Genomic DNA, 15361 nt, shown 5'->3' with positions numbered 1-15361 from the left:
CAAGCAGTTCCTTCCTGTCTCTCTCTCCATCGCTCTCTCTCTCTAAACTCTCACAGTTTTCAGCTATTTTAGGGCCAATACATCAGGACAGTCATTGGGAGTTTATAGAAGTGTACCTACTTACTTACTTATGTAACACTCTCATTTTAACATTTAAGCAGACTGTTCAGAGCTTACACTTCACAAACCATTTTCCTTTAAAGCTTTTAATATTCACTTCTCATGAATCTCCACAGTAAAGACAGTAGTTCATGCAGAACTGATAGAGGGAGTGAAAGAACAGTGTATATGAATGAATGTCAAAAAATAAGGTTTAAATATGTTACAAGCACAACTCTTAGTGATGGAGGAGGTAGTCAGTTGTAGAAGTAGCAATAAAGCAGTCAAGTTTCAAAGATGAAAGTGCCTACTGAGCAGCAAATGTTTCCTAGGGGAATTTTACTTTTATGTTTTTGGGTTACTGCAATAATATGTGTACTGCATTTGACTGCTGCAGATGTTAAAGGTTCAGTTCAATTTTTTATTCCTCTCACATATTTGTTACGTAACATTTTTAAAAACTGTCTTATCTATCAAATTACACCTATTAGTATGACTTAGGCAGATGTGAAACATCTGGGTCTAAATCTTACAATGACACGTTTCAGGCATCAGTAAAGTTTTTTTTAGGATTTTGCATTAGACGGACTGATTTCCTCTTATTACTTATGGTGAGTAGTGTGTCAGCTTCTTTAGACTACATATTTGCAGCAGCATCCAACAAGCAGGAAAAGTGGCAGTGGAACAGCAGAAGTAACTACATAAATGTTGTATTTGTCAGGATGGAAAATAATGTTCAAAGTTCTTTTACACATTTGACACAGGCTTCACATTTATATGGTGGACTTACTCGTAGTAAAGCAGCCCTCCTTTGGATGAATCCTGTGCTCCATCTCAGCTGTCAGGATTCATCCACGCTGCCCTCACACACTGACGGGAAACAGGTAGGATAAAAATTTCATCTCAGTGTCTGACTGAAGTTTTTGCTCGTGTATCAGAACATATCAGTTCTTTTTGGCTGCCCTCTTCGTCTGAGTGGGACAACAAAATACCCTTAGTCTGTATGATGTTTGCCAGATTAAGCAACAAGCTCTGTGTGTGTTTGTCGATTATTCGCACTCTGCTTGTTTGCAGCCCACATATTTGTACTGTCTTGGTGGACGGTGTTGGTGATTTCTGATCTAGCTGTCTAGGTTCATATACTGGTGACCACACACAAAGTCTTTCACACATACACATATTAGTGCTTGGTCTTTTTCTTAGGCTAAACTAACCACATGAGTTTCAAGCTTTGACGGTCTCACTTCTCATTCACCTGATTTGGTGTGACACTTGCTGCCAACCTGAAATTTGCATGTAAAAGGCTTAACCTTTCAATCACCACCACAGGCACCAGCTGGTACAATCCACATCAGATCATTTAAATACTCCAGCTTGGTCGCTTGATGAACAAAGCATTCTCTAAGAGAGAGGGTTGCTTCTGTAAGCTGTCATTTAACATCAAAACAAATGACAAGTTGATCAAAAGAGTGATTAGCCTGTTTCATATGGTCAAGGACAGCTACATTAACGTTAGCCGCTAATTGAAGCTTTGTTAGCTTACCTCTGACTCTCCACATGTTGCTGCCATTGTCCGTATCTCCAGCACCTGTGGTACCGTTAAAAAAACAAACAAGCGCTGCCACACTTTCAGAACTTCGTCATCAGCTTGGTACCAAAGAAGCAGTTCCCTTATCCGTGTTATCAAAAAATCCTGTGTTCGACCATATGTCTTTCACCCAAGAATCAAACCACACATTTTAACTGAACCTAATGGTTGTAAACACACCCATGGATACGCTGGCATCCAGAATCCAATAAGCACAGAATAACAACTGCCTAAACACGTCTGTCACAGAGACACTCCTTCACCGTGACAAGGTGCCGCTAGGACAGACTGACAGGACACATTATCACTATAGACAGCGGCATGTTGTTTCATGCTGTGCTGGGAAATCACAGCAGTTAGCATGCACACATACTATCTAGGTTGTTACCACAGTAACCAATGAAAATAGTTACACGATGCCTGAACAATTGAATCTGACGTGATCGCACGCTGTAATGTGGCACGGCATGCGTAATCACATACAGTACATTCACAGCTAAATGTATGTGGGTGTGACATGCAAATTAGATTAGAAACTGGTGTTGGGGAGTTTGTGTTTACCAGGGAGAAAGGGTCTAATAAAAGAAATGCATTGAAGGAAATACAGGATGCAACAATCTGGTGTTTAAAAGTCAGGGATCTTGTGGATCCTGACATTACATAAATGCCATGCTGAATTACTGGAGTACCATGTTAAATGTATGTGAAAATGTATGTGAAAAAGCCAACTGGATGCCAAAACAAATGCCAACATCAAGCAGCTCCTGTGCCTGATCTGCATAAATATGTTTGCTTCAGCTTGTTTTTACAGGATAATCTGCTTGGGAGAAATCCTGCAAATAGACTAAAGACATCTATATTCATCACCATCATGGTCCTGCAGATTACAAACGGGTTGTACATTTAGAATGAAAGAGACTGTCATCTTGGCTACTGCACCAACAACATTACAAGTGAAATGCAGCAGCAATCTTTGAATGTTCTGAAAAAACACATCATGTGATTTCTGCTTTAATCCTCCTTTCAAGTCTGTCTTAGAGGTTGGGCTAAAATCTGGGAAAAGGCTTCAGTAACCTCCTACACCAGGTTGTTTTTCAGTGGAGTAACCTATTTTTCATTATTTAGAGGTGAGATCAAACACATGGTGTGTTTATTCTGCTCTACAACTGACCCCGTGTGTACCCTCCCTCTCTCTCTGTGGGTGCACATAGGCATTTAAGCAAGGCATTGTTTATTGGCCAACAGCTCTCCCAGCACAGTCTGAATCAATCAGGGTTTGGCTCAAACAAGCCTTATCTGGTAAAATCCTCTATTGATATGCATGTTTGAGTTCAGAGAAGAAAAGACAAAGAAAAAAGACACCTCAGGAGAGTACCAGCTATTAGCAGGAGAGCTAACTTAACATGGAGGAAGCTAACAGCAAATAGTCAGTAGTTTATAAGTATTTCACCCGCTGCACAAACAGCTTTTCCTTCTATCCTCTCAATACTTTTTGAAGGATGCACAAACTGGACTCAAGTGAGATGATGCAGCTGAAAAGGGTGGATTCAGTCGCTTCCCTCTGGAATGCCCTCATGCTAATGTTAAGTCTAATACTTTCATTACACTTATAGTGCCTTAATTTGCTGTCAGTCAACTCAATTAATATTATTTCATTTCATCTCTCTTGTTAGCTCCGGTGAATACGAGGACTGCACTCACAGTGAGACTGAGAACAGGGAAATAGTGTGGCTATGCTCTGAAACCCATTCTTCTATATAACTCGGGCCACACAATAACAGTTTAGTGCTAGGGGTGGGTTTTAATAATCGATTCATCGATTAAAATCGATTCTGGCTTGGATAACGTGATATCGATTCATTAAAATCCTGAATCGATTTTTTATATAAATGTATTTTGCCCAGAATTCCAGAATCTCAGGTGAAACGTCACAAATTTTTGACAACCACCAAACATTTAAAACAGTAAATAAGAGCAGGAGCACGGCTTCTGCACAAAGACGTAAACACAAAGCGTGGACCTGCGGATCAAAATCAGTGAGATGTCGCCTTTCTCACCTGACAGCACGGACACGGTCGGGGCTGAAAGCCGACAGCTCGCTGATTCTGATGTTTCGGCGGGTCCGTGCTTTGTGTTTACGCCCTTTTTGCACTGATTCTAAAGCTGTTAGTTTGATCTCTCTCCAAACAATATTGATTGAACCAGCAGCAAAAGAAGATCCAAACTAAGCTTCACATAAACATTGTCATGGACTCCCTCTGACTTTTGCTGTTTTGCTTCCACCACAATAAAATCACACTTCATGCACAGCTCTCTCTCTCTCTCTCTCTCTCTGAACAGTTTCCCGTCTATCCCCGAAATCAGTTTTCTGCATTATTTTCTTGCTTGTTACGCACAAGTCTACCGTTCTTACAGCGCTGTCGGCCGCTTTTTTTTTTTTCCTTTTACTTACTTCCGAAAAGAAAACCTAATTTCTCCCGTTCAACAGGCTTCTGAACAAATTTAAACTTTTTAAAATTATGCAAAACGCTTAGCTGTGTCTCTAATAAAACTGCTGTAACTTCAGAGGTAATATTCATAAGTTGATTAATAGTTTTCTTTCGTTTTTGATCTACTGCAGAATATTTTTATAAAATCCCAGAACAGGAAAACCACCTTCATGTTTTTCTGTGTTTTATCTTCAGCTACTTTGACACAAAGGCATCTGCTGTGATGCTCACACCTTTGATAAAGTCTTGCGTGTGTCAGCTTCCTTTTTATAGATACAAAAAATATGTAAATGTACTGATCTGAATTATAATATTTCTGACTGTCTGAGGCAAAATTTCCCAGATTAAAATCGAATTGAATCGAATCAAATCGAATCGAATCGAATCATGGATCGAATCGATTCAGGACCATGTGAATCGGAATAGAATCGATTCTAGAAATCAGTGACGATACCCAGCCCTCTTTAGTGCAGCGTTGAGTGCAAGCACGTTTTTGGGGAGCACTCCTACATACTGTGAACTTAATGACACCAGTTCACATGCTTATAGGGACAGCAGTACTGGTGAAACATTTTCCAGTAAATTGGGCGGGTTTTGTTTAAACAGAGATATAGCTTGTTGTATCGTAGGCTAGTATGTGTAGTTTAGGTTTGTGAACTCAAATGACACTTAAATACTTTGGTTGATATTTGAAATAATATAAATGTTACAATGTTATAATGAACACACTTTTTTCAGCTATAATAAAAAGACATGTCAAGAAGGCCCCAGACATTCAGCATCATTCAGTGGTTCCAAATTCCACCACCAGGAAAAGGTAGCTTGAATTCATAACAGCCAGAAGCACTATCGAGTATATTGCCTTGTAATTAAAATACTGGGAAACCTGGGTTATGTGGTGCTTGGATCACTGCATGTTTCATATCTATTGCCCCATCACAGTTGGGGAGATTCCACTTCTCTCAAAGCCCAGAGCAATCTCCTTTCAATCAGGAGCTTTTGGCACAGGAAGACATTCGTCCACCAGTGTCACAATGTTTGAAACGGACTCAGGCGCAGACCAGAAATCCTTGGCAAAAGAGAGTGCGTTTATTTACAGTGAGACACCAGGTGCAAATATATATACAGTGTGGCAGGGAAAGGGATCCGGGGCTCCAGGGTCCAGGGGAAACAGGGATTAATCTTATACAAACTCCTCTCCTCGGCAGATTCCAAAAACACACACGCTCTCTCGGGTCCAGGGCAGATCTATACACACACACACACACACACACACACACACACACACACACACACACACACACACACACACACACACACACACACACACACAGAAAGTCTCCAATCAGCTGGGATTGGCTGCAGGTGTGCCGGTGAGCACAGGTGCGTGGGCCAGGGGCGGGAGCCCGTAATGAGCACCGCCCCGGCAGAGGAGAGAGAGAGAGAGAGCAAAGCAAACAAACAAAACATGTTGCCTATCACAGAGTCAGCCAGCGAGGCACGGGGACCATGATAGCCAGGCTTTCCTATATCGCCTTGGTGACATCTGGCACAATGTATATCACAGTGGAGATGCCCACCCCGTAACTGGAGCCAATCATGTTGAAGGAGTCACCAGACTAACAACATCATTCAAGTTCAAGTTTAAAAGCTTAGAAAATTGTTACTTTGTTATACCTGGAGTCACCAGTATTATTACCTTAATAGTATCAATGAAACTGACTCCTACTAACCACAGTCATTTAGTAGCGTTTTTATATGGGCTATTTTATTTAGGCCTATTAAAAAAATAAAATCACAAACAAGTGTAACTGCTATTAAAACAGAGCCAGAAAGTCTTGGTAAACAATTTCAATTCATGAATAGCTTCTCAGTCGCCTAATGCTAAATGCATTGCTTTATTCTAAACAGACTTAACAGGAGTGTTCGCTTTTCACATTTTATTTTTACATAAATTACCCACCTCAGACAAATTGCTGAACGTTTCTTTGGAGAAATTGCCTCTCAGAAATTTGACCGATCCCGACAAATCCCAGTCCAACTCTCACCAGCAGAATGTTTATTGAATCGCTCATTGCTAAGTCGAGAGTACACTCGGAACCTGTCGGAGCTCCTTCACAAACCTGAGTGGCTCATGCAGGAGCTGCAACCTGTTTCTTGTAATTCACCTTCTTTATAGATGACAGGTTCATGTTGAAAGTAGTGGTTGTTCTCTTCAATATTTCAAACTTCCACTTTATGTCCTGGTAACAGATGTTTTTTGACTGTACTTAAATACCATGAGTTTATTGCTTTAAGCTTCAAACTGTCGTCCCTCACCGTGAGTGTCAGCATCACAGCTGCTCTCTGTTTCTTTTACCTGATGTTGTCATGACTATTATTTCACATTTAGCTCAGCAGCTTGGTATGCCTGCTGATCAACATGCCAGGTATAAGTAACAATCAAACTTCCATTTTTTGTCCATCGTCTGACAACCGAAACGGTAAAATATGTTATGAGAGCAACATCACCGTGAATCGGACTCCATTAAATGATTTCGTAAATGATCACAGAGCTTTGGGACATCTTACTCCTTCACTTTTCTGTTCTTTCGTATTTATTCTGCTATGTATGTAGAAAGACATAGTCCCAAACTAATGAGTAGAATCATTAAGATCCAAATACTTCCTCAACCATACTTTAATTTTAAGTCCAATGCCTACAAAAGGGAGACAGTCGTCATGGCCCAGGTTGGCACACACTGGCTAGAATGGCAGTGCTTATTTCCTGTAGTGCTGATTGAGTCTGCAGATATATACAGTATCCAAGATGTAAATACAGCTGAGCATTTTGCCATATCCATCTTGGTGTTTTGAAACTGGATATCAACAGACAAGGTCTGACAAACCCACAGACACTGCACACTCAAATGCAAGCTAGTAGATAGAGTCACCCCAAAGCACAGCCTGCTTTAGCCTCCTTTTTGACCCTAATGGGACCATCAAAAACATTGTGCTGTATTAAATAAGCCTTGCGATTGATACCATTAACTCATCAGAAAAGGCTTCATGTACATAAGGGTTGTGCTCTCACACACTTCTTGACAAAGACTATAAATAAATAAATACATTCAATGTTTAATTTCAATATCCAGCTAATATTCATTCGCTGTTCCTTGATTATGCTAGGCTAATCATTAACCACTCTCCCTCTCTACATGCAGTAAGAGCTGCACAGGTGGATACAGGTGGATGGTGCTACGTTAGCCTCACAGCAGTGCTGGCTACTACAACTTTTCTGGTGGGAATCCAGCTGATTACAGCTGAACAGTTTTTAAAATATTCAACTTTACAATTGAATTTTGAGTATCAGTTGAAAGCACTATTCGGCACACCTAAAGAATAATCTGTGCATAAATCATTTGCTACTGTAGTTTATACATAAGATTCCTTCTTTTCTTGCATTGTACAAATGAATAGCACCTTCCTTAAAATTTCACTAAAATAGTTGTATCAGTAAGGAAAAGTCAAATATCTCATATACAAATTCTGAATGATAAAGAGTTCAACCAAAATTGTAGTTAGTCTCTGCTGCCTTTACAGCATAAACTGTGACAGGATGGATAACTAACCTGTGATTGGGTTTGAAAAGCAAGAAGTGTACCTGATAATGGTTAACAACATGTGACGTGATGTTTTTGTGTAATGTATGTATGGTCGGAGGGTAAGATGGCGCCACCATTGCGTGCAATAGGTCGGCAGCCTTAACCCTCTCAAGGCAGGCGTTGCAGATTTGCAACAGTTAAAAACTAACAACCTGATTACCCCACATACATATTTTATGAGGTTTTTTTACTCAGAAGTATCACTGCAGGACTGTGCATTAGCAACAAAAAGTTTAATTTGAGCCTGAGAGGGTTAACCTGAAATTTCCCCTGTGGGACTAATAAAGGTATATCAAATCAAATCAAACTCTTTCTATCCATTTATAATGCAGCTGGTGACATCCTTCCTGTCTTCTTACACCTATCGTCTAACTCAAAAGCACTCTGTGTGCTCACTGGATGAAACTGAACATTTAAACGCAGCAGTAGGGCTGTGCGATATGACCAAAATCTCATATCCTGATATAAGACATCTATCGTCCTGATAACGATATAAATCACAAAAAATTTACATTTTCTGAAAGTTCTGTGAATCTCGGGCAGCTCGACTTGCGTGAAGTGTTTCCAGCTGGGCGTTGTATACCTGGAGTCGAGTGTTTTAACCGATGCATGAAACTATACATTTTTAGACATAAGTTGTAACGGCCGCCGTTTTCTTTGTATTTATTACACGGCGTGCTGCGGGGAAAAGCCTGTTCTAGCGTTTGAGTCTAAGGTTTATTTTTTGGCACCTGGCGACTCTTTTTTACTTCTCATCCGTAAACACTCTGCATCTTTCACGTAATTCAGTTTATTTTGAAAAGTCTCAACAGGATCTTGAGCTTTATTGTGAAAGGTTTATGTGGAAAATAAACAAGCGGACACGCGATGGTTTTACGGTCATTGTTGCAAACTACAACCCATAAAAACAGGCGCTTGTCCGTCTGTAGTGTGGTTATATTAAATATAAGAGAAAGAGAGAACTTTAAGAAATTAATATAACCACTACAGTGACCATCAAAACGATGAAAAAATATTGACGTAAACAGTTTATTTTGCGACACCACAAAACAAACGATAGTATAAAATGAAACGATAGATGTTTTTATATTGTCATCCGATATATATCCTTATATCGAACAGCACTGCACAGCAACACACAGTTCTCACTGTGACATTTTAATAAAACCAGTGCTGTTCCATATTCAACTGCTAAACTTGAGCAGCACACTACCTAAAAGCCTCTTTTAGCACTTTAAGTAATATTCTGAGGATCTGGTTTCAGAAGCTGATAATGGGTTTTATGTTTGTGGCTCCTTGTGGGATGATTAGAAGGACTGGCAGTAAGAGCTGCCATAGCTGAACTGACACTGACAGAGAAAGCTAAAGAAGCTCAGACTTCACATGAAGAAAATGCTAACACAAAGTGTGAAACACACTGACAGGTAATGTTTGGGGAGAGCCATGTAAAACTGCCATATTGAAGAGAGGTGCACACTTTGGAAGGAGTTACTTAAAGAAAGTTAAAGAGGAACTTCCTTTGGATAGGAGTTTCCGGACAGCAGGGCCTTTGTCTGCTTTACTTCAAGCCAGCCACAGTATACTCTATCTGACATTTACATAGCCTCTTAGCTGTAATAGCTTGAGGTGCAATAGCTCTTCTCAAGAGAACATGTGGCAAATTCCAGTCTTACTATATTCAGCCTCTCCGGCTGACAGATCCACAGCTCAGCTCCTCGCAGCCGGCTGAATCACCTTGTTGTTCCCAGCTGAAACCCTGCCACTGATCAGCCTGAAGATTAGATGGGGCTCTGGCATTCCTGGCTGCCCAGCTCCATCTGATTTAGTGCTCCAGACAATAACAGGCAAATGTGCTTCTGCACAAAGCAGGGAAAAATGAACATGTCTGATGGCTTATGGGTTGCACTCTATTGTGTGAATCTGAGCTGACCTCTAGATCAATAGGCCAGGAGGAGGAGAGACTACATCCCTCAGCCTCCAGAGATGCAAAGGCTGCTCTCTTCACTAATCTTATCTCCGCTGTATGCAAACAAACACACCATGAGCTATCATTATTAAAATGCTTTCAGCAGACAGAGACTTTGTGGTAGGAAATCACAATGAGGTGTAATTATCTTGCTGCTGTCACCAGAGCTTCTTTAAACTATGCTGCTGCTTGCCATCATGCTATGCTATATTAGCATTTACATATTTTACACAAGACTGAAATTACAAAATGCTCCAGCGCAGCTGTTCCTGTGTCTGTGCTCGCACCCATGAAGTCAACTGGCAGCCTAAATCTGCCAGCACAGGGTCCAGGTCCTGTAATGAGCGAGCAGAGACTAAATCAGTTGTGGCTGATTGTTGGCTGAGGCTGTTGGGGAGCAGTTGGCGTCTCTCTTATCTGTATTTAAAAGGCAAACAGATCGCTTGTGTTTCCCTCCCTCTGGCTGTCCTTATGGTTTTTATGTGTCATTTATTCGAGTGTGTTTGGGCGTGTCTGTGTGCTCAGCTGGCAGATGCAGTAAAAGTGAGAACACTGCCGCTTTTAAGGGGGAGAAAATAGAGCACCTTTTTCTTTCTCCTGCTCTGGCTTTCACAACACTCCACCGGTCCATTAAAACCCAAACACACTGACCACCTATCAAGCAGGAAAAAGCTGCTCCATTGTGATGAATGGAGAAGTCACCTAACGTCAGGTTGCCTGCCAATTTAACCTGTTTAACGACAAAACTAATCCTTAGTGTCAAAGCTGAAGTAAATCCTTATGTGTGGTCGACAACATGACAAGATGCTCTTATATCAGGATGCAGCCATTCACAGCATTTTCCAGTATAGTATAACAGCTGGTTATAGCCAGTATCCGGTTGTTCAGTGATGACGCGACGAATCCTACTTCCGGGTCTAAAGTAGTCTGTGTTTAATATGGCTTTTGTGTTGTTAACATGTTTAATGTTATGTATTTTCTTCTATTTGATCTCAAAAAGCTCCTAAAACAGTCAGTGATCACTGTTGACCTCCCTCGGCTTTTATTACTGCTAATCATTTATTTAAGCTCAGTTTTTAAAACCTTAGGATGTAACTACAGCCCAGCCCATGCAGCAGTATATGAATGACTAACCTCGTATTGTGGATGGATTATCTCAGTTGTTCTCCTGGCTGAAGTTTGGTCCTTTTACAGCATCCTGCCATGCGATTACATTTGTTCCTGACCACCGAGAACACTCACGTTAACTTTTATCGAGTGGAAAAAAAGTTAGCTTGTTTATATTATGCTAACATAGCTGTGTCGCTAGCGGTCACGTAGCATATCATTATATACCAGCTAGCCAAACTTCAGTAACCCTACAAACGTCACTGCTGTTTAGTTTTCTGTCTTCATTTATGCTGGAAGTGATAACAGAGCTGTACGTTTTAATTTGTTTCCAAAACCCCGCAGTCAGGGACATGCTATATTGTATTTAGATAGAAGCTAGCGAGCTAACTTCTAACTCCGTTAAATGTCATAAATTCCGTTTTCATGGATGCCTGGATGTTAAACTCAATTGTTACACCTGGTAGAGCAGAACGCTGATCATTTTATTAAAGATGAAAGACTTTAGACAGTTTTTCAACTCTCAGTAATGCCATAGTGATCGTTTGATATATGGACCTGCAGCGGAGTTTAGGCCCAGACCCGGCTAGTGACGTCAGACTGAACAACCGGATAGTCACAGGATTCCATGAGTTTTGTCATTTCTTCTTATTTTGTGGTCTGCTTCCTTAAGAATTTGGCTAGGTGCTGGTCACCAAAAGGTGGTGGATTTTCTGTTAAGCTGTGTTGAGCAACAGTCAGAGCTGCACACAACCATCTGGACACTGCTCTAACACAGAGCATCATGTATGACTAGTAAGTGTAGCGTCATGTAGATCTAGTATCACAGAAAAAGGACATTCTTGTGTTGGACAAAAGGTTGAGCTAACTTAGCTAGCTGACTGTGTTTGCTAGCTCTTTACCAACACCAATACCATCACTTAAACTGACACATTACAGACTGGAAACCGTGCTTTTTAGCATATTTTACCCTCACTTTTTGTTCAATTTAAAACAAAACGGACTGTTGGACTGACAGTGGCTGGTTCAAAACTGTGAACATAGTCTCCAGTTTCCAGTCTCATTGCTACAGGTATATAAAATTAAGCACCTAGTGATGCAACAGGTTCTCATCCCAACGCGTAAAATAGCTACGATTGTGACAAATCGTCACTATTTTACGCATTGGGAATGAGAGTAGGCGGGAATAGGGCTGGGCCATATCATATCGTTCACGGATATCGAATATCGGTATAATGTTGCGCAACGATAAGAAAATGAAATATCGCGATAGAATATGGGTAAAACGTGCATGAGCGCACTACACATACTCGTTTTCATACGCACATTTTCGCACATTTTCATACATGCATGGCGGCGACAGAGAATGAGAAGGGTGAAAGCAGATCGTTGAATGAAACGGATGAACCAGAATCGGTTTGTAAAAATGCTGCAACTGCTGCTGGAACTGGTTTAGCTTTCGTCCGTCAGATACACAACAAAGCACTATTTTTGGTAGAGCATGCTAGCGGGCCGTCGTTATTACCGTGTTTTTTGGAAAATGCGGCACACTTAAAATCAATCCTTTGATTTTTCTGAAAATCGGCAGTGCCCCTTATAATCAGGGGTGCACATAAGTGGTCCGCAGGTGCGCATTCACTGTCAAAATAAAAAACGTGCACAAGATAAGAAGTTGCAACGCGCGTTTGTGTACATAAGATTTTCTGGAGGAGGACAGACATTTGTTTAAAACTCTTAAAGATGTCGAAGAAGCTCCTTTAAGCAGTTACTTTGGTGTTCCTCCACCTCCAAAGAAATGTCAGAAGGAGTCCGAACCGCAAAAGAAGCGCGTATTCTCGGAGAAGTGGTTGCAGGAGGTGAGCTGGCTTAAAAAAAAATGATGAATGCACAGAGATGTGGTGCAGAATATGCCGTGAAAATCCCACTCTAGCGGACAAAAACAGTGCCTTTTATGTGTACGCAAACGCGCGTTGCAACTTCTTATCTGGTGCACGTCTTTTATTTTGACAGCGAATGCGCACGTGCTTATAATCCCGTGTGCCTTTTGTATGAATTCTGGTCGTGTTTACTGACCTCGAAACAATTTTATGTACACGGCGCTCGAAAATCTGTCAAATGTTTTAGTACGACTTTGCTAAGCTACAAACCCGCACCGCTTGATGGATTGTCGGAGCATTATGGCTATCGTAGGCAGGAGCCTCGCGGAGTGATACGTACTGTGTTTCAACATAATATTACCGTATTGTGTGTGTATAACCTCTTTGTAAGTTTTGTGGATATTATACATGGTTATGCTGAGGATATGTCGGCCAATTTCCACTGGAAATGCCTCTTGGTTAAACTGTCAGCAAGGAATTTGCATTTGCACTGTTAAATTTTTATATAACTTTAATGCACATAAAAATCAGCTGCTTGTTTAAGTGAAAATACATTGATGTTTTTTTTGCACTAATAAAGTTGTGGAGTTGTAAAGTATTTTGTCTAGTGTCAATTATATCGTCAGTTATATCGTTATCGCAAATTTTCAAATTATATTTGAAAAAAAAATTTTTTGGTCATATCGACCTGCTCTAGGTGGGAATGAATCTATACATGAGAAATAAAAATAATAATAATAACAAAGCACTATTACCTTAATCTGTTCACTTTCAGATCCTGAATCAGCTTGGAATACACTTTGTAACGGCCACAACATGAAGCTATTTTACTGTTGATTTATCATGTGTTTGTGTTGGAATGGACAGCTTGAGCCTCTGCTATATTGGAGTATAGTGAGAACCCAGGGCGCTTTATAAGGACGTGGACGGATACCTTTTGCGTTACTATGAGACGCCTCGGGTGTGACAAATCGTCGGTATATTACGCGTTGGGAATGATAACGCCCTGAGTCATGCAGTCTAAAAACTGTGAAAGAATGAAACTGCTTATGAAATGATTGAGGGTGAAAGACTCCTGAATACCAGTAAGTTGCAGTGAAGTAGAAATTCAGACAAGGAAAATGTCAGCCAAAGCAAAGTAGAGAGCAAATGAAAAGAATGAAGGGATAATTAAAATGTACATAAAACAAATGAAAACAAAAAAAAACAACAAATAAAAACAAACACAACCCTAGAAATCGGTACACATTTCCTGCTTTTTCCATTTTTAGGGTGTTTTTTTTCCAGTTACAGAGATAGAGCTACACAGTCCTTAGAAAAGAATACTTTTCATTATCTTCATAGGTCAACTAATAAAGATGTTTGTTTTTAACTGAGCTATCAAGACTCAAATACAACAAGGAACTGTTCAAAAGCCACCAATAAGGAAACAGCGGACTATGGAGTCAACAAAGAACAGGACACAGATCCCAGGGGACGTTCATCACACACAGTCGTGCCTTGATGCTCAGATGCACAAACGTCTCAATGTGTTTTCAGCTGAGAGTTGGAGTACGCTGAAGCTGTGGATCAACTCATCTGAAGATGCAACTGCATTTTGTATGTGGCTGCGACAGGAGCCATGGAGACAAGACGGAAATAGACCCAGGCACTTAGGAAACAGCAAACATGATCAGAGCTGAGAAAACGAAGCACGATGCATGCTTGGACATGATGTGCCTGCACCGAAAAACGTGGCTGATTACGTAAGGCCAATGCATATTGAATTATCTCTGTACTGTATTGTGTCAGTGAAGACGCACCCCCCACCCCGAACCCCCACTCCCCGAACTCAAACACGGGTATATTCAGGGCATTGTGGTTCTGCTTCCTTTCACTGCTGTGTAGGAGTAGAATTAGACCAAGCTGATGCAGTGTGGCAGTGGTGTGAAGGCTTGAGTGAAGAAAAGAGCAGGAGCGAGAAGCACAAAAACAAGACAGGAAAACTGAAGGAGAAGCGAGAGGGGGGAGGGGTTAGTAATGGTGAGGAGTGGGTGAAGTGGGCTAAGTTAATGGTTGGAGGATATTACATACAGCGATAATGAGAGGGAGGGACAGCTTAATTAGGGGGATGATAGACACTGGGAAGCAAAGCTAAAGGGTTATATGGAGCAAGAGCTCTATTACAGAGGGGAGTTGGGGACATCATAATCCCTGTGGCCTTATAAGTAATTACTATGTGATAGTGAGAGAGAATGGTAAAACCTATCTACTGTCAGCAGAATTGGAATTAACTCCCTAACGGTTCCTTTACTGCAGCATCGTTTAATATGTGTGTGTGTATGTGTGTGTCCGTGCGCGTGTGTTAGCTGCACTTCTAGCCTTTAAAGATTTAAGTGGGTGACTTTCAGAGTGAGCGCATTTGTGCATATTGAGGGCATTTTTTTTCAGGCTGCACTTCTATAAAGAGTGAAACGGTTTAGGTGTAGGAGATGCGTTTAAGGGTGCAGGACTGTGTAACACCCCTCCTCTGGGCGTATGGATATAAAATCAGCAGGAGGTAAGGTTAGTGTACTTGAAAATTTTAACCCAGCAAGCAGGCTGGCATGTTT

The 15361-nt window shown here is 40.9% G+C and overlaps 1 protein-coding gene across 1 annotated transcript in view; it reads right to left on the bottom strand.

Annotated features, from left to right (window-relative positions):
* Positions 1 to 15361, bottom strand: part of klhdc8a (kelch domain containing 8A) — a 70799-nt gene that overhangs the window by 46574 nt on the left and 8864 nt on the right. The window lies entirely within an intron of this gene.

The sequence above is a fragment of the Rhamphochromis longiceps genome, linkage group LG5 (assembly GCF_057381845.1).
Source record: "Rhamphochromis longiceps isolate RC_006_pf linkage group LG5, R_longiceps_female_GT1.1, whole genome shotgun sequence".
Taxonomy (NCBI): Eukaryota; Metazoa; Chordata; class Actinopteri; order Cichliformes; family Cichlidae; genus Rhamphochromis; species Rhamphochromis longiceps.
Note: the sequence above shows the minus strand (reverse complement) of the source record. Positions and strands in the feature narration are given on the sequence as shown.